Consider the following 27045-nt stretch of genomic DNA (forward strand, 5'->3'; position numbering starts at 1 on the left):
AGGAAGAACTTCCTGACAGTAAGAGCTGTTCGACAGTGGAATTTGCTGCCAAGGAGTGTGGTGGAGTCTCCTTTTTTGGAGGTCTTTAAGCAGAGGCTTGACAACCATATGTCAGGAGTGCTCTGATGGTGTTTCCTGCTTGGCAGGGGGTTGGACTCGATGGCCCTTGTGGTCTCTTCCAACTCTATGATTCTGTGATTCTACCCTGCTGACATCATGAGCAATTGAATGATCCAGACATGCAGAAGAATCGATCCCATGCAGCAGAGGTTGCTGAGGAGGGAGAGGAGGAGGCGAGACCCGAAAGATAAATCATACAGAGCTGCAGCAGGCATCCTCCTCTGGCTGTTTGTGCTTGGACTTAAAGGAACCTCAGTTTATTTTGCTTGCTTGCTTATTACAGCAGCTGTTCTCACTACAGCTCTCTGGTACACAAACTGAGGAGGACTGTGCCAGCCCGCAGGCATCTAAATTACATCAATCAGCTGCGATGGGCCATCCAAAACTCAGTGATATACTTCTGACATGACCTTCAGTGCTGAACCAGTTGCCCACTCCACCTGTTGATGACGTTGATCCAGGAGAATGAGAGCCACAAAACAGGTAAGTTGATACCTTCCATTGGCCCAACTTCTGGAAGCTCTTGGGCACTGAGGCTAGACCTCCAAGCACATCTCCTCAGTGCAGCAACTATTAACACCCCTAATAATAAACAGTCCCAAATACAAGGCTTCTCCACACACCAGTGTCAGTCCAAGTAGTGGTGAAGTTGTGAGGAAACCATAGGCTTTAAAACTCGGTGAGAAGTGAGGAGAGAGGGGTGAAAGAGAAAGAAAACAATTTCTGTGTGGGGTAATTCATGCCTTCTCTTGCTTTGGATGGGGAAGAATTGGATTCAGTTTACCTTTAAAGGAGAATTTGTCAAATTTGAAACAAAACCCGGCCATCCTTCTCAATGTGCACACCTCCAGATTTTGCAGTGCAGTTCTGCAGCCAAAGAACGTATACAAAAATGCATATCCTGAGGTAAATTGTGCCTAAAAATCCATCTATTATCGGTGAAAACCAATGCATCATATTAGGAACAATTGCTTGGCAAGAGTGTGTGTGCGTTAGGCAAAATTACATGCAAGCATGCATGTATTGTGTGAAATTCACACTAAAGTGCCTGTGGGTGTTTGTGAGGACTTTTAAAAAGCAGCAGCTAACTGAACAACAATGTTGTCTTCCCAAGGGTGGGGAGAAGTGTTGTGTTTGCCCGGAAGTGTGGAGAAGTGAATCTAAGGCTGGAAAAAAGAGAAAGCAATGGAAATTGAAAGCTTGAAACTGAAAGCCCATCCTTAAGGTTGAAACTGATGGAGAAGGATGAGAAGTTAACAGCCTGCGTTGGGAGAAACCAAACCAGGCTTCTGTCTCCTGGCAGAGGGAATGTGGAGCTTACATGCCACCAGAGCAGCTGTTTACAGCCGCACCTCCTCTTACACCTCTGCGTTAAGAGCTGCCGCAGCAAAACTTATTTTCCTTTCCTGTATCGGTAACAGTCCTTTCGATCTGTAGCTGTTTCGGCATCCGAGCCGTTGGTGGCCCTCTAAAGATCTGAAGTGTGGTTTGTTATGCTTTCTTCTAAGAAGCAGGCGAATGCCTTTTTTGATTTACAAGCTTAAGTAGGATTTTATTTTATTTTTTAAGCCTCCAGTTCATCAACAGGAGCAAAGTGTTTGGTTTTGAACTTTTCCAGCCCGGTTTGTTTAGCTTGGGTCTGGAGATGAAGCTGTTGTCGTTCTTAGAGCCAGCCATAAAAACATACGAAATGCTAGAAATTGCATTAGAATAACGGACAGGGCAGCAGCCGTAAAGCACAGAAACAAACAAACAGAGATGATGCAGCCAAAATGTGTGATATATATAAAGACAGCTGCTGAGCTCAGGTTTAGCCAGGAGTCCCAAACCAGAGTGCTGTAAAAAAGAGAGACTCGAGTGCTTTCTTGTCACTACAATGATCAAATCATTACACACGTTCTGGTGTTAGTGTTTTCATTCACTTAGACTGTGGGTGAGGTGGGGAACCTATGAGTCTCTAGTTGTTCTTGGACCCCAACTCCCATCAGTCCCAGCCAGCAAAGTCAATGGTGAGGGATGATGGGAGCTGTAGGAGGGTCACAGTTTCCCCACACCTGTCTTAGAAACACCCTACCTATCATTTTCTAGTATGCGGGTTGCGCTGTGGTCTAAACCACTGAGCCTCTTGGGCTCGCCAATCAGAAGATTGGCGGTTCGAATCCCCGTGACGGAGTGAGCTCCTGTTGCTCTGTCCCAGTTCCTGCCAACCTAGCAGTTCGAAAGCACACCAGTGCAAGTGGATAAATAGGTACCACTGCAGCAGTGGCGTAGCGTGGGGGGTGCAAGGGGGGCCGGCCGCACCGGGCGCAACATCGGGGGGGGCGCTCGCCGCCTCCGGAGTCGCCGAAGAGCCTTGGGCGCAGGCTGTAGCAGAGCCCCATGTCTCGCGGAACCGATGAGCTGGCAGCGGCTCTCAGCGCTCGCCGCGGTCCCCGCGCGTCAGAGCCGCGGAGGGCGCGCCAGGCAGCCCCTCCTCACAGCCCCGCCGCCACCGCTGCCGCTGCAGCTGCTGAGCCATGTTGCATTTTCCTCGCCTCTCTGCCCTCCTCCTCCTCCGGGCAAGCGGCATCGTTTGGGCGGCAGCGCCAGCAGCAACTCGCCTCAGATCACCTGACGCGGCAGGTTAGGGGTTAGGGGGGGCACAAATTACTTGCCTTGCCCCGGGTTAGGTGGCGCAAATTACTTGCCTTGCCCCGGGTGCTGACAACCCACGCTACGCCACTGCACTGCAGTGTGAAGGTAAACGGCGTTTCCGTGCGCTCTGGTTTCCGTCATGGTGTTCTGTTGCGCCAGAAGCGGTTTAGTCATGCTGGCCACATGACCCAGAAAGCAGTCTGTGGACAAACACCGGCTCCCTCAGCCTGAAAAGTGAGATGAGTGCCTTAACCTCCTAGTCGCCTTTGACTGGACTTAACTGTCCAGGGGTCCTTTACCTTTTACCTAGTACAGTGGTACCTCGGGTTAAGTATTTAAATCGTTCTGGAGGTCCGTTCTTAACCTGAAACTGTTCTTAACCTGAAGCACCACTTTAGTTAATGGGGCCTCCCGCTGCCGCCGCGCTGCCAAAGCACAATTTCTGTTCTCATCCTGAAGCAAAATTCTTAACCCGAAGTACTACCATATTTCTGGGTTAGCAGAGTCTGTAACCTGAAGCGTATGTAAACTGAAGCGTATGTAACCCGAGGTACCACTGTACAAGAAACACCACATAGCATTGCTTTTCTATGCCAGGGGTCCACATCTGGAAGCCCCAAGGTGAAATCCAGCCCTTTCCCCTGTGGTGATATTTGACCGCCTAGGCTCCCAAGGCTTGCGGATAGCAGCCTGCATCCCAAAGCCTGGGGCGCAATGAGCAGCGCGCCCCGGGCTTCGGGCAGATATCCGCAAGCCTGGGGAGCCCGGCGGGAGTTCCCACTGGGCTCCTAAGGTTTGCGGACAGCAGCCTACAGCCTGAAACCCGGGGAGCGCACCCTGGGCTTCGGACAACTCTCCGCAAGCCTTGGGAGCCCACGGGAGTTCCCGCCGGGCTCCCAAGGCTTGCGGATAGCAGCCTGTTCTGGGGGCTGGGGTCGGGGGAAGCTCAGGCTTTCCCCGCCCCAGCCCCGCGCCTGGGGGGGGGAAAATAATTTTTTCCCCTTTATTTCCCCCCCCAAAAAAAAACCCTAGGTGTGCCCTATGGGCCGGTGCGCCCTATAGGGCGAAAAATACGCTAGGTGAATAAACCATATTTCCTAAAGCTTAAAAAAATAAAATATAGGGGGAGTTATGGAATACTCCCATCAGCCTCAGACAGCATGGGCTTTGTAGTCCACAACATCTGGAGAGACCAGGTTGCTGAAGCCTGCACAGAAAGAAGGGAAGGAGTGACAGGAGCTGATCAAACATCCCACTTGCTGCAATCAGGTCAGTGCAATGAAAAACCAGGCTTATAAGACAAACGGAGCACAGGAAGTTGCCTCCTGCCATATCCAACTCTTGGCCCATCTAGCTTAGTAGTGTTTACACTGACTGGCAGCTGCACTGCCAAAGTATGCGCCTTGCTACAGAACTACATCCCCTCTCCAGAAATAAACCTGCAGTGACTGCTGTTAAACTCTTACATCTGCTTTCTCCCAAAGAGCCGGTTCCTATATGGAGCAGTTTTCCTCCGCACAAGAAAGCATGTCGAGGAATCTGCTTACAAAGCATTATGTCAGAATAAAGAAAGAATTTCATTTGTAGATGGGGTTTTTTCCCCCCTTGCTCAGAGAATATCCATGAACAGGAGTCGGCGGAAAGCAAGTCCCCAGTTCTCAAGTGTTCCTGCAAAATACGTATGGATTTTTGCATTCCAGACTAACATTTTCCACATGCATTCCTCAGTGGAGAAAAAAAGAGAGAAAGTTATGCCAAACGGACTCAAATGTCTCCAAAAACACCCTACACCACACAATGGATGTTCTCTTAATGCAGTCAGTAGCAGAATTCCAATGTGCGACTCTAGGACATTATGGTAAACAGGATATCGACAGGTCATGGTGTCAAAACATGTCCACATGTTGCTTGGATTCGCATTTACTCATCTTTCTTTCTTTCTTTCTTTCTTTCTTTCTTTCTTTCTTTCTTTCTTTCTTTCTCTCAAGGGTTGTTGGCAAAGACCACACACAGAGGTGTGTGTATTTATGGATTCATGACCTCCAAGAAGCCCTGCTATTGTTTACCATTCTGCAAGAAAGCCAGAGAGAGCTATAATGTGATAATAATAGTGAAAGCCTCCTAACATATATATTTCTGGTGTGTCAGCAAAAAGTCAGCAGGGCTCTCCAGCTGGCACCGTCATATGAGTGAGCTACACGGGGAGGCCATGCACACTGGCAGCTTCTGCTGCTGTATAGAAACTCCAGCAAAAGGAGAGAGAGAGAGAGAGAGAGAGAGAGAGAGAGAGAGAGAGAGAAGTGAGGAGCTATGGGGAGAGTGGGATTTGCAACTGAGAGCACTCCAGAGGGCTGCTTACTGTAGGCTCAGTGCTCCTCATGCAATAGGGATGGGGGAGGAATTCAGTTCAGTTCAACTGAAAGGCAAACACCCCAAATTCATACTTTCTGAAAACAATTAAATGAACCAAAACTCAGGCAGTCTTTAAAATCCACACGTCTCTGAATTTTGCGGCAGCTAGACTGGTGGCTGGGAGCAGCCATCGAGACCACATAACACCGGTCCTGAAAGACCTACATTGGCTCCCAGTACGTTTCTGAGCACAATTCAAAGTGTTGGCGCTGACCTTTAAAGCCCTAAACGGCCTTGGCCCAGTATACCTGAAGGAGCATCTCCACCCCCATTGCTCAGTCCAGACACTGAGGTCCAGCACTGAGGGCCTTCTGGTGGTTCCCTTACTGCGAGAAGTGAGGTTACAGGGAACCAGGCAGAGGGCCTTTTCGGTAGTGGCACCTGCCCTGTGGAACACCCTCCCATCAGATGTAATGGAAATAAACAACTATGTGAGTTTTAGAAGACATCTGAAGGCAGTCCTGTTTAGGGAAATTTTTAATGTTTGATGCTTTGTTGCATTTTTAATATTCTGTTGGGAGCCATCCAGAGTGGTTGGGGTAACTCAGCCAGATGGGCGGGGTATAAATATATTATTATTATTATTATTATTATTATTATTATTATTATTATTATTATTCATTTATTTATTTGCAATCCAGTGCTCCAGCCAACTATTGTGTAAAAAGGGGACAGGATAAACTGAAATAAAGTGTGCATAGGCATGCATACATCAGTGAAAATAACATACCAAGCAAAGCATCATATTCAGGGAAATTGCTTGGCAAAACTGTATCTATTAGGCAAAATTGCATACAGAAATGTCTATATTAGGATAAATTAAGACTAACCTGATAAATTTCAATTGGAACTTCTTTTTAAAGAAATCCATGAACTAATGTGGAAAGCTAGAAAAATGAATTTTGGATTGGGAAACTGGGAAACTGAAATCGACAGATTCAGCCATTCTTCCTTATGCATTCAAATTTTCTTCCAGCATCTACATGATGTCATTGCCATGCCAACCCACACCCCTCCCATTTAATCCAGAATTGCACTTTCTGGGGGTGGGGAATCCATAAAGTTTAAAAAGAATGTTGTTGAATGCAACCGTATCTCAGGGAGATCTTTCTTTCATAAGACCTAAAAGTCCTACTGTGGCATGAACACCGCTTTAGGAAATTTAAAACAGGAATAATCTCAAAAATTACATCTGTGTCTGTCAGCGGTCTGTTTACACTCTCACAGCTCATGGTGGTTCATAAAAGGTTGCCAGCATTTAGCACCTGACGGAGTTTGCATCCCACGCCAAGTCAACTGGGCTTGTCAGCCTCCGCGTGGTTCCTCCGTGACTTGCCTCAACATGAACTTGAGCCACCACTTCTGAATAATTGTATCTAAAAATACCTTCTGGCCACAGCCTGAAGTCCAGGGAGCCATTCCTGGTTTCTACGTAGATCTCAGTGTTTACCGGAGAACAGAAGCTTGGGGGAAAGAGTCCCTGCCATTTGACTGTTTGTGTTGAGTTACTTTGGGTGCCAATTTGCTTTTTAATATGACTGGATTAGGGACGCGGGTGGCGCTGTGGGTAAAACCTCAGTGCCTAGGACTTGCCAATCGCATGGTCGGCTGTTCAAATCCCCGCGGTGGGGTGAGCTCCCGTCTTTCAGTCCCAGCTCCTGCCCACCTAGCAGTTCGAAAGCAGCCCTAAGTGTAAGTAGATAAATAGGTACCGCTTTATAGCGGGAAGGTAAACGGCGTTTCCGTGTGCTGCGCTGGTGCTGGCTCGCCAGAGCAGCTTCGTCACACTGGCCACATGACCCGGAAGTGTCTTCGGACAGCGCTGGCTCCTGGCCTCTTAAGTGAGATGAGCGCACAACCCTAGAGTCGGACACGACTGGCCCATATGGGCAGGGGTACCTTTACCTTTTATGACTGGATTAATTGAGAGCAGCAGTGAATATGGCCTGGCTAATGCTAAAGCATGTTTTAGCAGCTTCTATTTCTCAGGACCAGTTGCAACGAAGGAGGCACACAGTCTTTTTAAAAAAATGGTTGCTACTTCACTGCAGCCACCATGTCCCTAGTTAAAAGCAGTGGTGGGTGAGAGGAAATCAATAATTAGCACCTCCGCCCAGAAAAAAGACTGACCCAAAGGCAATTACAATATCATCATCATCATCATCATCATCTCAGGGCAGTTCACAGGATAATATAGGCTATTAAAGAGACCTGACTGTTAAGTCCAGTCGCAGACGACTCTGGGGTTGCGGCACTCATCTCTCTTTACCGCAGACAGCTTCCAGGTCATGTGGCCATCATGACTAAGCTGCTTCTGGCAAACCAGAGCAGCGCACGGAAATACCGTTTACCTTCCCGCTGGAGTGGTATCTATTTATCTACTTGCACTTGACATGCTTTCGAACTGCTAGGTTGGCAGGAGCAGGGACTGAGCAACGGGAGTTCACCCCACTGCGGGGATTCAAACCGCCGACCTTCTGATTGGCAAGCCCTAGGCTCTGCGGTTTAGATGACAGCGCCACCCGTTGTCCCAAGGCTATTAAAGAGGCAACTAATAAACTAGTCTTCATTAATTTCACATCCACATTCATCAGAAAGCAGCAGAACAAGCTGTCTTTTCAAGTGGGAAACCTTTAATTAACATTGTTGGGGGCCTCTGCTTAGTGTGACTTATCTGTGAGTCACTGTTGGATAATATAGCAGTATACTTCTTGTGCGTAGGGGTGCCAACATGAATAAAATATGGGGTAAGCCTCGCCCCACATAATCAATCACATGATACGGCGCATGCACACCATTTGAATGGCAATGCCCATCAACTTGGGAGGTGGGTCTGGCCCCTTCAGATATTTTATTGGGGGGCCGAAGACCCCTGGGGCCAAGGAGTTTGCTCCTATTCTCATGCGGAACTTCCATTTTGATTCCCATTCCAGTTACTTGCAGTACGGGGATTGTAACCAGAACGTACCTTACAAAATTGCTGTCCCCATAGCTCTCACCGAGGCCCAAGCCAGACAGGTGAATGTGTTTATTACACAGCTTTTTCAGCTATTCAGCAGGGGTGGGGTGAATTTTTCATACTAGAAGAAGCGCAGAAGGCATGAGAGTGAAGCCCTTTCCTGCCCTGCCTGTCCAAACTTGATTGCTGAAAGACATTCACCCACACAGAGATGCAAGCCAGGTCAGTGAACTGGGCTGGGGAAAACACACATAAAAGCAGTTGAGCACAGCGAAGTACAGTGGTACCTCGGGTTAAGTACTTAATTCGTTCCGGAGGTCCGTACTTAACCTGAAACTGTTCTTAACCTGAAGCACCACTTTAGCTAATGGGGCCTCCTGCTGCTGCCGCCGCGCCGCCGGAGCACGATTTCTGTTCTCATCCTGAAGCAAAGTTCTTAACCTGAAGCACTATTTCTGGGTTAGCGGAGTCTGTAACCTGAAGCGTATGTAACCCGAGGTACCACTGTAAGTCTGTGGAGGGTTTCGCGGCTATTCCCAACCTGCTCCAATAAAAGAAAGAAAGAAAGAAAGAAAGAAAGAAAGAAAGAAAGAAAGAAAGAAAGAAAGAAAGAAAGAAGAAAAACATGCACCCACTTTGTAACCAAACATGTACATGTTTTGGCCCAAAGCCTAAACCTGTTTATCTTCCTCCTTTGTCCCTATCATCTCTCCTTCCTTCTCTTCTTCTTTTGATTTCTTTTTTTTTAAACCCTTGGGATTGTAAGACCTCAGGGCAGCAATATGTCTTCCCCACCCTTATGCTAGTTTCAAGCACCATCTCCGCTGAGGGTGCTATGTAATTTCGATAATAAACTGTGGGGTGGGGAAAGGCTTTCAGTTTTTTATGCTCCTTCCTTTGGGGGATATACCATCGTCCTCCACCGCTACTTTTTTTTTTAAAAAAAACACAACTATAAATTAAGTGCTTTGTGTGATATATCTGAACATGTACTTTGGCGCTTATCTGCGCTTCGAATTCTGTTCTACACTTTCCTCTTCCCACCCAAATAATTGCCAGAGGCCCTCCTAACTGCCTGAACTGCTAGGATGTAATTTATCTAGGCCTAGTGCCCTATCAATTTTAATAGCTTTAATTACCCAACTGCCTGCTTTGATTAAACATAAAAACCTTTTAATATAACTCACCACTCCCTCTCAGTATACACACACAAACAAAAGCGTTAGGCGCTCTGGTTAACCCTACAGTAAAGGGCATCTTATGCTTTCTGTTCCTGAACCATTCAAGCAGTTCTGTCATAATCCTAGCAGTTTCCTCTGTCTTTTAATTTTATTTTCACAAAAGTGTCATGATCTCGGTTGCTTTGCAGATAAATTAATGCGCCCAAATACTGTAGCTACGAACACAGAGAGTAATTTTTGATCACTTCCAGAAGGAGATGGAGAGATCTGCCCATTTTGCCAATCTAAATTTCAGTGATCCATATTCTGCAGCAATTTGTGATTTAAAAAAAAAAAATCAGCAGCATTTCAGTGCAAATTTATGCTAATAAACACATTTTTGACTAACGTACACATGTTTACAAGCAATTTCTGTAATATGCATTTTGGTATCTTCTTTCCATGGATATCTTTATAGTTATGTACACTTTTACCTAATACATTCACTTTTGTAAACATTGGTTGGTTGGCGAACTGCATTACAAAATTCAGTTGAGTGTGAATTTCAACAGAAAGATGCGCTTTGGTTCATCTATTTGGAATGAGCAAATTTGAAAGATTCAGATTTAAATACAAGCTGAATCAAATTCCTCCCTCACCCCTACTTCCAGATCTTTAACTTAAAAGTATGTAAAAGGCACATCCCTTCATTTCATGATTTCAACAGTGCAATCTTTCATTATTTATCTAACAGTGCAATCTTATACTGTCTTCTCAAAATCCAGCCGGTATCAACATCACAGGAGCTGGGGCTCATCAGAAAGTCGGCCATCCTAAATGAAAGCAGAGTAGGCAAACTTAAAAGACTGGTGGCAAGATATCGTCAGTATTATGAATATAAGCACAAATGGTGTGTTCAGTTCAGTTGCTGAGTGACACTTGAGTGAAATACTGGAAGACCACTGTAAATGATACTGAGCTAGCTGGACTTAGGGTTTCACTTGAAGGTAGTGTAGTAGTAGTAGTAGTAGTAGTAGTAGTAGTAGTAGTAGCAGCAGCAGCAGTAGTAGTAATTTATTTATAGCCCACTCATCTGGCTGGGATTCCCCAGCCACTCTGGGTGGCTCCCAACAGAATATTAAAAACACTATAAAACATTAAACATTTTTTAAAATTCCCTAAACAGGATTGTGTTCTAAAAATCAGATAGTTGTTGTATTTCCTTGACATCTGATGGGATGTCGCAGGGCGGGTGCCACTACTGAGAAGGCCCTCTGCCTGGTTCCCTGTAACCTCACTTCTCGCAGGAGGGAACCACCAGAAGGACCTCGGAGCTGGATCTCAGTGTCTGGGCTGAACGATGGGGGTGGAGACGCTCCTTCAGGTATACTGGGCTGAGGCTGTTTAGGGATTTAAAGGTCAGCACCAACACTTTGAACTGTGCTCGGAAACGTACTGGGAGCCAATGTAGGTCTTTCAGGAGCGGTGTTATGTGGTCTCAATGGCCTCTCCCAGTCACCAGTCTAGCTGCTGCGTTTTGGATTAGCTGCAGTTTCTGGGTCACCTGCAAAGGTAGCCCCACCTAGAGCATATTGCAGTAGTCCAAGCAAGAGATAACCAGAGCATGCACCACTCTGGCGAGACAGTCCGCAGGCAGGTAGGGTCTCAGCCTGCGTACCAGATGGAGCTGGTAAACAGCTGCCCTGGACACAGAATTGACCTACGCCTCGATGGACATTTTGCTGGTCCAAAATGACCTGCACCTCCATGGACATTTTGCTGGTCCAAAATGACTCCCAGGCTGCGTACCTGGTCCTTCAGGGGCACAGTTACCCAATCCAGGACCAGGGAGACCTCCACCCCCACCCATCCCCTGTCCCCAAAAAACAGTACTTCTGTCTTGTCAGAATTCAGCCTCAATCTGTTAGTCGCCATCCATCCTCCAACCGCCTCCAGACACTCACACAGTATAGGGATTGAAGGAAGGGAACCATAGAATTGTAAAGTTGGAAGGGACAACAAGGTTCATCTAGTGCAAACAACTGCAATGCGGGACACTTGTGGCCAACACATGGCTCATACCCCATCTCATGTTCTGCCAACTGAGTCATGTGAAACAGAAAATTGTCATCCGAATTTGGATTTCAGTAAATCGTAGCTTCATGTCTCAGCAGCGATATTTCACTAGCTCAGAAATTGCCGTGAGAATGGGGCACAGGGATGCCCCTAAATGTCCAGTACACTTCTACAATCTACTCCTCCCTCCCTTCTGGGCTACATCTTTGCTCATGCTCAGACAGAAAGTACCCCCTCCCCATCTCTCTCTTGATATTCAGAAGGCTGGATCTAAGTACAGTACGCCACCCCTCAAGTCTTTCCTAAACCATGCCAGCCTCAATCTATTCCACTCTCTCATTAAGAAGGTTGTTAAAGAGTCACTCTCTGCGATGATGAAAACCAAGCCGCAGTCTTGCACATTTGACACATTGGGCAAAGGCTGTGTTTGAAGGGAGCGTTTCATCTCCGTTCCAGGGCAGATTCCTGCATATAAATGTTTCATACTTTTCTGTTCTCTTGTGACATCTAATTGCTTTAAAGTGATAATCAATCCTTTTCGTAGCACGCCAGTTTCGTCCCTGATCTGGCAAAGAACAAAGTGTCTTGCTTTGTGCACGCTGAGAGGACAAATCTGTTAGGAAGTTCTCCTCGGCATGTTGAGCCAGAATGAACCAGAATTGCATGCATGGTGATCCCTGTAAAACCCAATGGGTCTAATCAAAGGTGCATATGTAAACTTTTCAGGTCTGTGGCTAGTTATTTTCCCCCCCTTGGGGACTGAACATTATCCGGAGTGAAACAGCTATTCCAACAGTTTCCCAGGCAATAAAATTACATATTTTTCACCAACCACAAGCAAATATTTAGAACACACAATTTTAATTACATTCCTATTCTTATTACTACAGGAAATGATGTGCTATTCATTCATTAAATGGCCCTCACCCAAGCTAGGCTAGAGCTTTGCTTGGCCTGGTACGAAAGCATACTTTATAAACATATCAACATTTATTTACCAACACATTACTAATAACAATAATAACAATAATTTATTATTTATGCCCCGCCCATCTGGCTGTGCATCCCCAGCCACTCTAAGCGCCTTCCGACAAAATATTAAAATACAGTAATGCATCAAACATTAAAAGCTTCCCTAAACAGGGCTGCCTTCTGATGTCTTCTAAAAGTCTGGTAGTTGTTCTCTTTGACATCTGGTGGGAGGGCGTTCCACAGGGCGAGTGCCACTACCGAGAAGGCCCTCTGCCTGGTTGCCTGTAACTTGGCTTCTTGCAGTGAAGGAACCGCTAGAAGGCCCTTGGCGCTGGACCTCAGTGTCCGGGTAGAATGATGGGGGTGGAGACGCTCCTTCATATATACTGGACCGAGGCCGTTTAGGGCTTTAAAGGTCAGCACCAACACTTTGAATTGTGCTCGGAAACGTACTGGGAGCCAATGTAGGTATTTCAAGACCAGTGTTATGTGGTCTCAGTGGCTGCTCCCAGTCACCAGTCTAGCTGCCACATTCTGGATTAGTAGTAGTTTCCGGGTCACCTTCAAAGGTAGCCCCACATACCAGTGTGATCTGCAGAATATCCAAAGGCTAGGATCCAAAGGGGTATAAAAGCACACGTTCTGTGAACGTATATATTTATCTCCCCGTTTTTTCTCTTTGGAAGTTGCTCTGCTCAAGATTCCCTCAAATTTCTCTTCACTCACCTCCAAGTTCAAAAAGCGACTGGGGGGATTTGGCATGAGAGTAGGTTAAAGTGAAATATTGGGTGAGGAGAGATAATCAGGTAAGACCCAGCAGCAGATTCTCTAAACATTTGAAATGTTTTTGTGGCAAATCCCCCAACTGCTTTTTTCATCTGCTCTTTGCAGATTTTGGGAGGCACCTTCTGATCTGAACAGGAATTGGATGGCAGAAACTGGGTGCACTCACAGAAATTAGATGTACACCAATCTGGACTTCAGCTCAGTGGACAGATCTAACTGTGTCTTCCTATCCTTCAAGCCCAGTCCTCCATCTGTGGTGGTGGGGGGAGAGTTGTTTTTTGTTTGTTTGTTTTTTTTTAAGAATTATGAATGACCTCACTGACCAGTTTATTTAATTTATATACCACCCTAAACCCACAGGTCTCAAGGCAGTTCACAAGTTGCAGGTCTTGGCGAAAAGTGAAGGTAGAACTTCGAGGATAATTAAGTAATATTCCACCCGGCCAATTTGGATGCCAATAAAGGTTGCCACAGACATTTCTGAGATCATGGTCTTTCCAACAAGTGGCTTCTGTTCAGGTTTGCTAATTGTCTTACTTTAAATGTTGTGAGGATCCTATGCCCTTTTAAAATGTGTTTTTTTTGGGGGGGTGGGGGGTTATTGGGTTGTTGTTTTTATTTTGATTAAGTGGTGGTTCACAGCCAAATTGCAGCAGTCAGTGGGTAGACGTTGACTTCAGGGAAACTAGACATGTTTTCTAAGTCGTTTATGGGTATGACCAAGGCTATTTTTCTAGAAAAAGAGGTGCCGGAAACCATGAACACCTCCCTCGACAATGGCACCTTACTGAGAGGTGCTAGAACTTGAGTTCAGTCGAGTTCTGGATGAAAAAAAAAGCCCTGGCTATAGAGACTCATTTGACCGCTCAGTTGCAAATGACAATGTTGACGAAGTAGGTTGTCTTGTGCCATCCATGTTCCTGGTGCTTTATAGAGTAACATCAGGAAAAGGCAGGCCTCTGCCACAAAGAGATGACAATGAACTTTAGAAATTGAAGCGGCGAGAGATAACGAAGTCTAGATGTGATCAGGGAAGAGTAACGGGATATATATGCAAAGGGAAAGGTGGTTACATACTGTATCGCCATTAAGCTGGTGAATTTCTTCACTCCGCACATCATGCCTTGAAGATCAATCAGGGCACACAATAGAGTGACGATTCAGCAATCACTTGCCCACCCAGAAAGCTCCAGTGTGAATCTCCCCTTGAAAGGTCAAAAGGGGAAAGATCCTTTCGAGACATGTGTGTACCAGAGACCAAGCAAACTTTCACATAGACAAAAATAATTGATCCAGCATCATACAAAGCATTGCCAAGTATTATGAGTCTTCTCCAGTGGCATGCTTGCATTGATGTCAACAGCGCTACATTCCTTCCCTTGGAATCTCGACCCTTTAAAAAAGAAAGAACAACTTTCCTGCAATTTTTAAAAAAGCTTTTTGGAGCCCCTTTGGCACTTCACATTTCACATGAGCTGCTCGAGAGGGTGAAAAGCAGTTCAAAGAGAAGAGCATACTCTGCCCTTTGAGATGTGCTCAGTTGACAGGTATCATTTAAAGGCTGACACTGGGTGCATTAAGCAAAGTCCACAGTGCATGACCCTTTGTCCTGTGCCAAAAGGGTTTACCACTCTCTTTGACTTCACAAGGGCTCTGTATTCTTGCAGGGCTCAGATAGCGGCAGATGACAACATAGCATTATAGCCAAGAACTTTTAGAGCACTCCGAACCTTAGTCTGAAACGTCTTTGCTTTGTTTCCTTTACAAGAGCGCGCAAGTGCCTCCAGGTTAAGCATCTAAACCATGTTCCAGTTTCCCAAACATGCTAGGAATGAGCGAATTCTGATGAATGACTTGAATAAGAGGGGCACTTCTCTCCCCCCAGTGAATTGCGTGGCAATAGGGAGGATATGGCTGGGGAGTGCAGGTGCGTGGATAGTTTGGGGAGAAGTGTGAGGGGAAAAAACAGTATATTTTGTTCTGCCAGAAGCGCCACTTTACAGAACTCTCTCTTTTTGTCCTATAGCTAGGCATGGGGGAGAAATTTGAGTACAGTTGTACCTCGGAAGTCGAACATAATCCGTTCTGGAAGTCCATTTGAAGGGAAGAAGAGAAGAGTTTGGATTTGATATCCCTTTTTATCACTACCTGAAGGAGTCTCAAAGTGGCTAACATTCTCCTTTCCCTTCCTCCCCCACAACAAACACTCTGTGAGGTGAGTGGGGCTGAGAGACTTCAGAGAAGTGTGACTGGCCCAAGGTCACCCAGCAGCTGCATGTGGAGGAGCGGGGAATCGAACCCGGTTCACCAGATTGCGAGTCCACCGCTCTTAACCACTACACCACACTGGTTTGATTTCCAAAGCGTGGCTTGTGATTGGCTGCAGAAAGCTCCTGCAGCCAATCGGAAGTCCCTTCGGATATCCAGGTTCTGAAAGAATGTTCAGAAACCGGAACACTCACTTCTGGTTTTTGATCGTTCGGGAGCCGGAACGTTCAACTTGCAAGGCATTCAGGAGCCGAGGTACGACTGTATTTGTTTATTTCATAAAATTCATACACAACTTGTTAAAACAAAAACTCAAAGCAGTTCAGTTCACACTGAGAGTGAACACTATGCCAATACGCATTTTCCAGAACAATAGGAGCACCAAGGCAAAGCAGTTCTCCAGCCAAGAATATGTACGAAAAATGCAAATAAAGTGCTCGTAAATTTGCTGACCCTCTGTGGTGGATGCCGTTGTGGGCACGCGTCACAATTTTGCTGGCAGAAGCCCCGCCTCTTCGGCCACTTCCTGGGACTAAGCTTGTCGCTCGGCGAGTGGATTCAGCCCGCTCACACAATTGGCCAATCACGACCGGGCTTGGGAGCGGGCCACTCCCAGGGGATTAAAAGAGGGCCAGCTTGCTCCAGGAATACTTGAAGCTGCGTCACCTTTTTGAGTGCTGCGCCCCCCAAATTTATTGTAAATAAAATCCACGTGTTAGGCGAAATTGCGTGCAAATATTGGGGAAACCGTGCAAGAAAATGCATATTAATATCTGTCAGGGAACTGCCATCAGAGCATCAGGTGGTGGAGGGACTCAGGCAGGATGAAAGAGACTCAACTGCTGAAGCAGGGACCAGCAGGGGGAGGAGTGGGTCTCTGAGGGAATGCGAGCAGGAGGGAGGGCTCAGGGAGGCTTCCAGCGAGAACAGTGGGGAGGTATCGGAGTCTCCCATAGGGAGACCCACACCTCGCAGGAAACTGTCACGCCGTGAGTCCAGGAGACGCGTTTCCGTTAAGGAACTTCTTTGCTGGAAACGCTTCCGCAGACAGCCACTGTTGGACTCTACTAGTGACTAGAGCAGACATGTCTGAGGAGCTCCGTCACACACGGAGGTTTGTGGGGTCGCACAAACTCTGAGGGAGCACGTTTTCACGCACAAGCAGCTAATCAAACCCTCACAGCAGTCCGACAGTCTTTGTACGCTGCCTGTGCAAGAGAAGGCATCATGAGCGAACCAACCGGAACCGGAGGAGCAGGGGCTGGAGCTGGTCCAAGCTTGGAAGATAGATACCGAGCGTTGGAGGTTCAACTGGCCCTGCAGACGGCGAGGTTGGAGGAGAGAAGGGCTCAGGATGCAGACAAGAAGGGGAGAGCCACGCAATTCCCCAGAAAGGTACCAGGATTGGTGCAGAAATTTGGGGGGGACCCCAAGGACTACCATGCTTTTAGGACAGAGATGCAATATGCCCTTAATGTGCAGTTCGATGAGTTCCCTGATGAGGAATCGCGAGTTGCTTTTGTAATTGGGCATCTTGAGAAAGGGGCTAGAGACTGGGTTCGACCCCTAATGGCAACGCACAATGACATACTAAAGGACACAATGAAGTTCTTTCGTGCAATGGATATCATGTTTTCCAGCGATATTGAGGAAGGGGTGGTGCGCAGACAGCTAATGGCTTGTAAGCAGGGAAGTCGATCTGTCCGTGAATATTGGACTGAGTTTACCATGCTGATTCACAGACTGAGTTGGGATTTATCGGCGGCACCCGTTCAAATGCTATTTGAAGAAGGTCTTTCTTCGGGGGTGAAAGACGAGCTGGCACGGAGCCCCAGGGCGGAGTCTATGGATCAGCTGACCAAATCTGCGCTGACCATAGGAGCGCGGCAGGAGGCAAGAGCCTTGGAGAGGCGGGAAGGGAGAGGGGAACGTTGGAAGGAGTTCCGCATTCCAGACATTCCTGAGCCAGCTTTCCCGCCGGCAGAGCCGATGGAAATCGGAACAGCGCGCGCGCGCGCATTTTCAAAAACCAGCGAGGGAGCTAAGAAGGAGGGAAAGGGCCCCCGGAAATGCTATCTCTGCCAACAGCCAGGCCACTTTGCCAGAGTCTGCCCCCAGAGGAAGGAATGGCAAGGGATGGTGGGAGCTGTTGAGGGGGGAGAAGAAGGGGGAGCGGAGCAGGTAAAAGCCAACGCCTGGTTGCCACAATTGGGGCACTGCAGCCAGGCCAAAGAGAAGTGAAAGTGCCCGTGCCAGAAGCTCCTCGACCTGCTCTAGTGATTGAAGTGTCGCTAGAGCTGCAGAATGGGCACCCCCTAAAAATAAAGGCGCTATTGGACTCAGGCAGCTCCTGCAATTTTATGAGCAAGGAGTTTGCTGCTGAACACCAGATACAGACCATCCCTTTAAGCAACCCCCTGCAGGTGACCACGATTGATGGCAGGGAGTTGTTGGGAGGAGGAGTCCGCTTGCAGACTGTCCCAATGATAATGAGGGTGGCAAGGCACACAGAACTGATAGCGTTTAATGTGGCCACCCTGGGAGGCGCTCCCATTATTTTGGGAATGAGCTGGCTAGCTCTACATGATCCGCTGGTTGGCTGGCATCAAAGAGTGGTGTCCTTTGGTTCAGCACATTGCCTAGAACACTGCAAAGGGGAGAAGGGTTCAGCAGGGGCCCAAGCCACCCTAGCAGGGACTGAAGTAATGGGGAAGGTGAAGGTACCACCACAGTATGCAGATCTCAGCGACGTGTTCAGCGAGAAGGAAGCTGACCAACTACCACCTCATAGACCCTTTGATTGTCAGATCAATTTACTCCCAGGAGCACAGCTTCCCGTGGGCAAGTTGTATGCCATGTCAGACAGGGAAATGCAGGAGTTGCGAGGGTTCATTGACAAGAACCTGAAGAGAGGCTTCATCAGAGAGTCCAAAGCAGCAGGGGGGAGCCCAGTGTTCTTTGTGGACAAAAAAAATGCGGACAAGCCGAGACTTGTATGTGATTTTAGGCGGCTGAATGCAGTGACTGAACCGGTGGCGTTCCCTATGCCCAGAATTGATGATATTTTGACCAGGGTGAGGAAGGGAAAGATTTTCACAAAGCTGGATCTAAGGGGGGCGTACAACCTGATACGCATAAGGAAAGGGGATGAATGGAAAACCACCATGTTTACCCCTTTGGGGGCGTTTGAATACCTCGTTATGCCATTTGGATTACAAGCAGGCTCCGCGTGTTTTCAATCTTTTATGAACCACGTGCTGGGCCCTTTGCTCTACAAGAATTGCGTTGCCTTTCTAGATGATGTGTTGGTGTATTCTGAGAATGAGGAGCAACATGTGAGAGACGTCAGAGAAGTGTTGAGCAGACTGCAAGCCAACAGGCTGTGGGTCAAACTGGAGAAGTGTCGGTTCCATACCAAGGAGGTGGAATTCCTGGGGTACCGCCTGTCAGACAAGGGATTGGCCATGGATCCCGGCAAGGTACAGGCAGTGCTGGAATGGAAAACACCCAAAACCAAGAAGGATGTGCAGAGGTTCCTAGGGTTTGGAAACTTTTATCGTAAGTTCATCCGCAACTTCGCCCATCTGACGGCGCCCATCACTGACTGTCTCAGCAGTAAAAAGAAGTTTGTATGGACGGCGGAGGCGGAGCGAGCGTTTGAGGAACTGAAAAGGGCCTTCGCCTCTGAAGAACAACTTCTGCATGTGGATTTACGAAAGAAGCTAAGGGTTGAAACAGACGCATCTGACAGAGCCATAGGGGCGGTGCTTCTTCTGCAGCCGGGGAAGGAGGAGTCAGAGTGGCGTCCGTGTGCCTTCTTCTCGCGGAAGCTGAACAAATCCGAGAGGAACTACACGGTGTACGACCGAGAACTGCTTGCTATTCATGAGGCGTTCCGGAGATGGAGGCATCTGCTAGTTGGTGCACAACATAAAGTGCAAGTGTGCACGGACCATAAAAATCTAGAGTACTGGAGAACGGCGCGAGTGCTCAACCAAAGGCAGTTGAGATGGGCCCAAGAGTTCTCCAAATTTAACTTTGAGATTTGTTATGTGCCAGGCCCAGAGAATGTTAGGGCGGACGCTCTCTCACGCAAACCTGAATATTTGGAGGGGGAGGGAGCACCCGAAGAAACCCATATCATTCCAGAGGACCGCTGGGTGTGTGGGGCGACTTTGGTGGGGCAAAGGGAATTGGTAGAGGGTACGGTGCAGGATGCATACGCCCAGGGGAAACTCAGGGATCTCAGAGGGGAGGAAGACAAATCCGGTGGTTTTGAGGAGAGAAATGGGGCATTGTATTATAAGGGAGCGTTATATATACCTGAAGGGGAATTGAGGGAGAAGGTACTCAAGCAGCTGCACGATAGCCCCACAGCAGGGCACTTTGGGCAACACAAAACCATGTGGCTGGTTACCAGGGAATTTTGGTGGCCCAAGGTCAGGGAAGATGTGCGGGAGTATGTGAGAGGGTGTGAACAATGCCAAAGAGCCAAGGGGGAGAGGCAGGCGCCGGCTGGTTTATTAGAACCACTGCCCACACCTGAGAGACCGTGGGAAGCAGTGGCAATAGATTTCATGACTGATCTGCCAAGGTCTAGAGGGAAAACAGCCATCATGGTTGTAGTAGACCTGTTAACTAAAATGGCCCACTTCATAGCCTGCTCACATGCGGTTACAGCAGAAGAAACCGCCAAATTGTTTGTAGAGAATGTGTTTAGGTTGCATGGCGCCCCCTTGAGGGTGGTTTCAGACCGAGGGAAACAATTTACTTCCAGGTTCTGGAGGAAGCTCATGAGCTTACTGCATGTAGAGGTTAATTTCTCGACGGCCCGTCATCCTGAAACCAACGGGCAGGCGGAAAGAGCAAATGGGGTTCTCCAACAATATTTGAGGTGTTATGTTAATGACAGAGAGAATGATTGGGTGGAGAAGTTGGCGTTGGCAGAATTTGCCTACAACAATGCAGAGAACGTGTCCACGGGGATGAGCCCCTTTTTGGCTAATCACGGGTGCCATCCCAGAGCCTTCCCAGGGGGGGAGGGGGAGAACTGGAGCGTTCCAGCTGCAGAACAGTTCGTGGAAGAAATGGAAGCGATCCATCGCCAGCTCCAACTCAATTTAAACAGGGCTAAGGAGGAATATAAGAGGCAGGCAGACAAAAACAGAAGGGAAGGTGAAAGCATCAGGGTGGGGGACCAGGTGTGGCTGTCAACCCAAGGGTTGCCATTCAAAGGAGGTTGTAAGAAATTAAGACCCAAAAGGCTGGGTCCGTTTGAAGTCATACAGCAGGTCAATCCAGTGGCTTTCAGGCTCCGGTTACCGAACCACATGAAGCTGCACCCAGTTTTTCACAGGTCGTTGCTGTCACCGTATAGAGGAGACAGTGAGGGGAGGGTCACTAGGGGACCAGCAATGGAGGAGAAGGAACACAGCTACCATGTAGCGGAGATCCTCGATTCCAGGTGGAAGGGAGATCAAGTAGAGTATTTGGTAGTGTGGGAAGGGGAACCGGAGTCGGAAAACACCTGGGTTAGGGCAGAGGATGTCAATGACGAGGTTTTAATAGAGACTTTTCATCAGAGGTTCCCACGTAAACCTCAGCCTGTAGCGAGGTTCCGAAGGGAATACTTTGCCACCACCGACGAGGAAGAGGAGTTGGAGGGGTTCCCAGATTCTGAAGAGGAGGAGGATTCAGCTGGCCAGGACGACGATCGATGGAGAGAATTGTTCGAGACGTCAGAAGATGAGGAAGATTCGTTTCGGGGTTTTAGCCCTTCACCTCCCAGGGGGGAGGAATTGGGAGGGGGTGAGGGGGGCCCTGGAGGGGAGGTGGATGTCAGGGAACTGCCATCAGAGCATCAGGTGGTGGAGGGACTCAGGCAGGATGAAAGAGACTCAACTGCTGAAGCAGGGACCAGCAGGGGGAGGAGTGGGTCTCTGAGGGAATGCGAGCAGGAGGGAGGGCTCAGGGAGGCTTCCAGCGAGAACAGTGGGGAGGTATCGGAGTCTCCCATAGGGAGACCCACACCTCGCAGGAAACTGTCACGCCGTGAGTCCAGGAGACGCGTTTCCGTTAAGGAACTTCTTTGCTGGAAACGCTTCCGCAGACAGCCACTGTCGGACTCTACTAGTGACTAGAGCAGACATGTCTGAGGAGCTCCGTCACACACGGAGGTTTGTGGGGTCGCACAAACTCTGAGGGAGCACGTTTTCACGCACAAGCAGCTAATCAAACCCTCACAATATCCATGAGAACTTGGGGGGGGGATGCAAACTGATATCGAAATCAGATTGCCTGGAAAAATGAACTAAGAGAAACTGAAAGCGAGAGATTTTCCCATTTCTAGATTGTATTGTATACAACAAACTGCAATGAATTATAAGCTGGAAACAAAGTAACTCTGGTAGAGGCAGTAGGAAAATCTCTGGAATTTGGATGCCCAATGCCTTTATACACTGGGATGTCTTTTTAAAACTCGGGCAATTGTTCTGAAATGTTGCATACATCATCGTCCACCACCACCACTTCCCAATGATTTGTTGTATGTGTAGGAGCTCCCAAGCTCCCTTTCTTGGACTGGCCACCTATTTGTTTCAATGAAGAGAAGTCGCAGTGCATGAACATCCCTCTGCGTGCACAGAGCAGCTCCTTCAATTGAAATTAATGGGCAATGTCATGGAAGGCTTAAAGGACACATCAGTCAAGAAGCAAGAGTTTCCCAGTACATTTCCAGGCACAATTAAAAGTGTTGATGCTGACTTTTAAAGACTTGAACAGCCTCGGCCCAGTATCTCCACCCCCATCGTTCAGCCCAGACTCTGAGGTCCAGCTACAAGGGCCTTCTGGCGGTTCCCTCCCTGCGAGAAGTGAGGTTGCAAGGAACCAGGCAAAGGGCCTTCTCGGTAGTGGCGCCCACCCTGTGGAACAACCTCCCATCAGATGTCAAGGAAATAAACAACTATCTGACTTTTAGCAGACATTTGAAGACAGCCCTGTTTAGGGAAGTTTTTAACGTTTGATGTTTAACTGTATTTTTACTGTATTTTGTTGTAAGCCACCCAGAGTGGCTGGGAAAACCCAGCCAGATGGGCGGGGTATCAATAAATAAATTGTTGTTATTGTTTCATTGTCGCTCTTAAACGAGAACAGACCAGCAACATGGCTCCACCGCATACTACGGAGTGACTAAGCTGCAGGATGACATGATCCATGCAGACATCCCTGCACAAAAGCAAGAGATTTGTAGGCAGATCTCAGCACACCTAGGGCACCTAAATCAGGGAACCCGTGTGTGCGACCCTGACACTAAGGCAGCGTTGCAGTGACGTTTCCCAACTCTATTCAAACAGCTTCTCAGAATAAGTACCATGCGCACATATGCAAACAATCACCACTTTGGTTTAATTTACATCCATCCTCAAATTATATAAAGCCTGGCTCGAATCCGACAAAACCCACTGGGAGCTTTATTATTTTTCTTTTTCGCTCATTTCAGTGGATTCTGGACAGGGCCCTCACTGGAGCAAGCCAAAAACAGGAAACGCAAAGGTCAAGCTGCTTTTGAATTTTATAGAGAGAACTTAAGATTCCAGCAAACTTTCGGGAGAAAATCTGGTAGCAGAGGAAGAAACATGGCAACAGCATGCCAATCATTTTGGAGACACGATTAGGATAGCAGGGGCAGCCTTGACAGTTGTAGGGCAGTGATGAAGCCTTAGCAATGTATCAATGGACTACTGATGTCAGTGCTCTTCGAACGCAGCCCCACATGGAAGTCCTCTGCCCGTGGTGTGATCCCACACAGCTGGAGACTGTGTATGACTTGCACAAGCATATAGGTGGGGTCTAACACACTGGCTTTTCCCACGGTCGAGCCACACAGCCAGAAAGAAGTGAGTGGCACAGATTTCATCGGGGTGGGCTATTTTAGAACATAGCTGCAGGCCTCCACACCACAAACTCCCTCCCTAAAAAGCTATCATGTCCAGCTTCAAGCTTCAAGGCTTCCTTTCCCCCAGATGTGGTCATATCCTCAGGGAACCAAGGGTTCCTTTTGACCCAGTACAAAGACACGTTTGACTAGGACAGGGGATAAATTTGTTTCGGTTCACATTTAAAAGCAAACTTGCTTTACTCACATTTTCAAACGTTATGAGAGCCATCCTTTGAAATCCACACTTCTGTGAATTTTGCAGCGCAACACTCGAGGCAAGTAATATGTGCAAAAAATGCATTTACTAGAGTAAAGCGTGTGTATGCATTCCTGTATTGGCAAGTGTGTGTGTGTGTGCGCGCGCGCGCGCGTGATAATTAGGGAAATTGATTTGCAAAAAAAGAAGACAAAATTGCACACAAGTGTTCAGAATGAATCCATTGTCAGGGAGCCAGGTGGAATCTACAGTGGTACCTTGGGTTAAGAACTTAATTCGTTCTGGAGGTCCGTTCTTAACCTGAAATTGTTCTTAACCTAAAGCACCACTTTAGCTAATGGGGCCTCCTGCTGCCACTGCGCCGCCGGAGCACGATTTCTGTTCTCATCCTGAACCAAAGTTCTTAACCCGAGGTAATATTTCTGGGTTAGCGGAGTCTGTAACCTGAAGCATATGTAACCTGAAGCGTATGTAACCCGGGGTACCACTGTACACACAGATAAAAACCATTCTGAAATTGATTTATATAAAAAAAAGTGTTTTTAAAAATACTTGAATTTTCCTTATGGTTCACCTAGTGTCACATTGTATATTGCACTTAAAACACATTTAAAATGTTTTATTTGCAGCTGTATAGCCGAGTCCAAGGAGAACAGGTCATTCGCAGATCAGAGAAAGACCGGGAAACACCGACTAACTTACAGATAAAAGGGACCCTGACCATTAGGTCCAGTCGTGACCGACTCTGGGGTTGCGCGCTCATCTCGCTTTATTGGCCGAGGGAGCCGGCGTACAGCTTCCGGGTCATGTGGACAGCAGGTTGGCAGGAGCAGGGACTGAGCAACGGGAGCTTACCCCGTCATGGGGATTCGAACCGCCAACCTTCTGATCGGCAAGTCCTAGGCTCTGTGGTTTAACCCACAGCACCACCCACGTCCCAACTTACAGATGGCTTCATTATTAAGGGAGCAGAACAGAGAATATATGGGAAACTTCCAAGTGTTACTCCTGTCTAGATAAAGCAGTTGCCCAGACTGGCTTGTAACCCACCTTTCCCTCTCTAGCCCTCTGTTTGTCAGGCCCTTCCCTCTGTCTACAGTGGGCCCAAAGAGCCCCTCTCTGTTTTTTCCTGGCTCTCTGCTTGGTAGCATGCACTAGTTGCCATGTTCAGCGGTGGCCTGCAAATGCCATTGCCAAGTCTGAGTCCTGTGGACTGGGGCACCTGCCTGTTTCCTCCGCTTCATCTTCCTCTAAGCTCTCTCAGCTTCCAGCACGTCCCAGCTCTTCCCCTCCTCTGGGGTGTGGCCGGTTTCCCACCAGCAGGAGCCAGGATCCAAATTCTCTCCCTCTGTGCTTTCCCTGGGGGCCACTGGTCAGGAGACTTCTACTGCTCCTCCTCACCCAGCCAGTCCCTAACATCCACATGTGCAGAACTGAACCTGAGATTGGGAAAATCAAGAAACAAAACTGACAGATTCTCTTATCTCTCATTCCAAGCAGTGTTATAAGAAAAACTGCTCCCTTTCCCTTATGGGGTATTCTGGAGCCTGTATAGAGTCCTTAAGTGGGTTCCCTATCAGTAGGAGAAAATAACAGAGGCCAACTAGAGAATATTGAGAAGCAAAGCAGCTAGTAAGCCTGATCTTTAGTCAAGGAACTGTTGCCACAGGGTCCCCACTCACCACACGCAGGAGGGAGGAGAAACCTGAACAATGGTGCGCAAGCCCTTACACAGACTTTTGAAATTGCCCACCCTGAAGCCCAAGACCACCCCCCTGAAACATCATACATACACCACAGAAGGAGGCGGTCTACAGCAGAAATCCTGCCTGCCAGGATACCTGATAATGCTCACTGATTGCATTACCTGGGCAGCCTGGCTATTCTTTTGTGATAGTTAATACTTTTGTTCCTGAATCCAGGTCACAGGCTCACCCTATTCAGAAGAAGAAGAAGAAGAAGAAGAAGAAGAAGAAGAAGAAGAAGAAGAAGAAGAAGAAGAGGAGGAGGAGGAGGAGGAGGAGGAGGAGGAGGAGTTTGGATTTGATATCCCCTTTTATCACTACCCGAAGGAGTCTCAAAGCAGCTAACATTCTCCTTTCCCTTCCCCACAACAAACACTCTGTGAGGTGAGTGGGGCTGAGAGACTTCAGAGAAGTGTGACTAGCCCAAGGTCACCCAGCAGCTGCATGTGGAGGAGTGGAGACGCGAACCCTGTTCCCCAGATTACAAATCTACTGCTCTTAACCACTACACCACTAAGACAGGATTTGTAAGCGAAAAGACAATGGGAAGGCTTTCCCCATTTGCCTCCCTTACTGCAGAGGAATATTTGAGGTCATTCGGAGAGTCAAAATGGCGTCAGGATTGCTCTCCTGTACTATTTCAGACACATGGTTCATATATTTAGATACGTGTGCATTTGTGAATATTTATTCTAAATTTGAGACCTTAAAATTTTTATAACACCAAACTGTGTTCTTGTTTGCTTGTTTCAAATTAAAATTGAACACTCAGGAGAATCTACTAGGAGCACCACAGGCCTCACTACCCAGTGAGGCTAATACCATGCATGGATTCCCAGATGGTTTCACCTGTAGTCTATGCTGTTGCTGAAGAAGGGCTTGTATACGTTCAGTTTCCAGTTGCGTCTTGAGGCCCCAAGACCCACCCCCCAAAAATACACAGGGACCCTTATATTAGTTTAAGTTTCGGGGCAAATTTTGGCCGCAACTTTATTGGAATAGAATCATGTGAGCGGTATTAGCTTAGGCAATTGACTCCCCACTATAACTGGCTCCACCTCTCAGGGTGATCGTCCAATGGGGTAAACCAAACGAGGGAGCAAGGTCAAAGAGGACCAATCAAAGCTCACCCTGGGGTTCCTGTGGTCCTGGCATGGCCCCTCAAGTGGACTTCGGATGAGATCCAGGACCCCCAGATTCCTGGAGGGGCAGGTAATGGCCGCACCTCCCCTCCACACAATCCAACTGAGCCAATGCCTAACCGCCACCTCTCAAGTTGTGACAAGTTGCTAAGGGGTAGGCGAATACCAAATGGCTTAATGCCAATCTGCCAAATGGAAAAAAATTCCTACCCAGCCCCTGTTCCAAAACAGGCGACCCAAACCAAAGCAAGGCCAAGCGACTCTATCTAAACTAGGGAAGGTGGGCGGGTGTTCAGCAGATGCGAAGCAAGATGCCCCACTTGCATCACACTGCCGTTTTTAAAGCCCCTGGGATCACGCCACCTACTGGCTATTGGCTAAAACCCCTTGGCGTGATCCCAGGGGAATGGCCAGGACTTCCTGCTCCTACCCCCCCATTTTAACCCTGTCAAGTGAGCTCTTGGGTCCCGAGTGCAACCAGGACCCTCTGTTATGAGGATCCCATATGTTGCAGGATTCCAACTCTTCTCCCTGGCCACTGGCCATCCTGACTGGGGCTGATGTGAGGTGCATTCTAGCAGCAGCAGCAACAACAACAACAACAACAACAACAACAAG

The 27045-nt window shown here is 47.9% G+C and overlaps 1 long non-coding RNA gene across 1 annotated transcript; it reads left to right on the forward strand.

The window, feature by feature from the left end:
* The first annotated feature begins 207 nt into the window (after positions 1–207).
* LOC310700710 lies at positions 208–16155 on the forward strand. Its single transcript, XR_014522744.1, has 3 exons — positions 208–603; positions 13480–13638; positions 15146–16155. It is a non-coding gene; the product is annotated as an uncharacterized lncRNA (long non-coding RNA).
* The last annotated feature ends 10890 nt before the right edge of the window (positions 16156–27045 follow it).

The sequence above is a fragment of the Podarcis liolepis genome (assembly GCF_965112155.1).
Source record: "Podarcis liolepis genome assembly, chromosome: 2".
In the NCBI taxonomy this organism is placed as follows: Eukaryota; Metazoa; Chordata; class Lepidosauria; order Squamata; family Lacertidae; genus Podarcis; species Podarcis liolepis.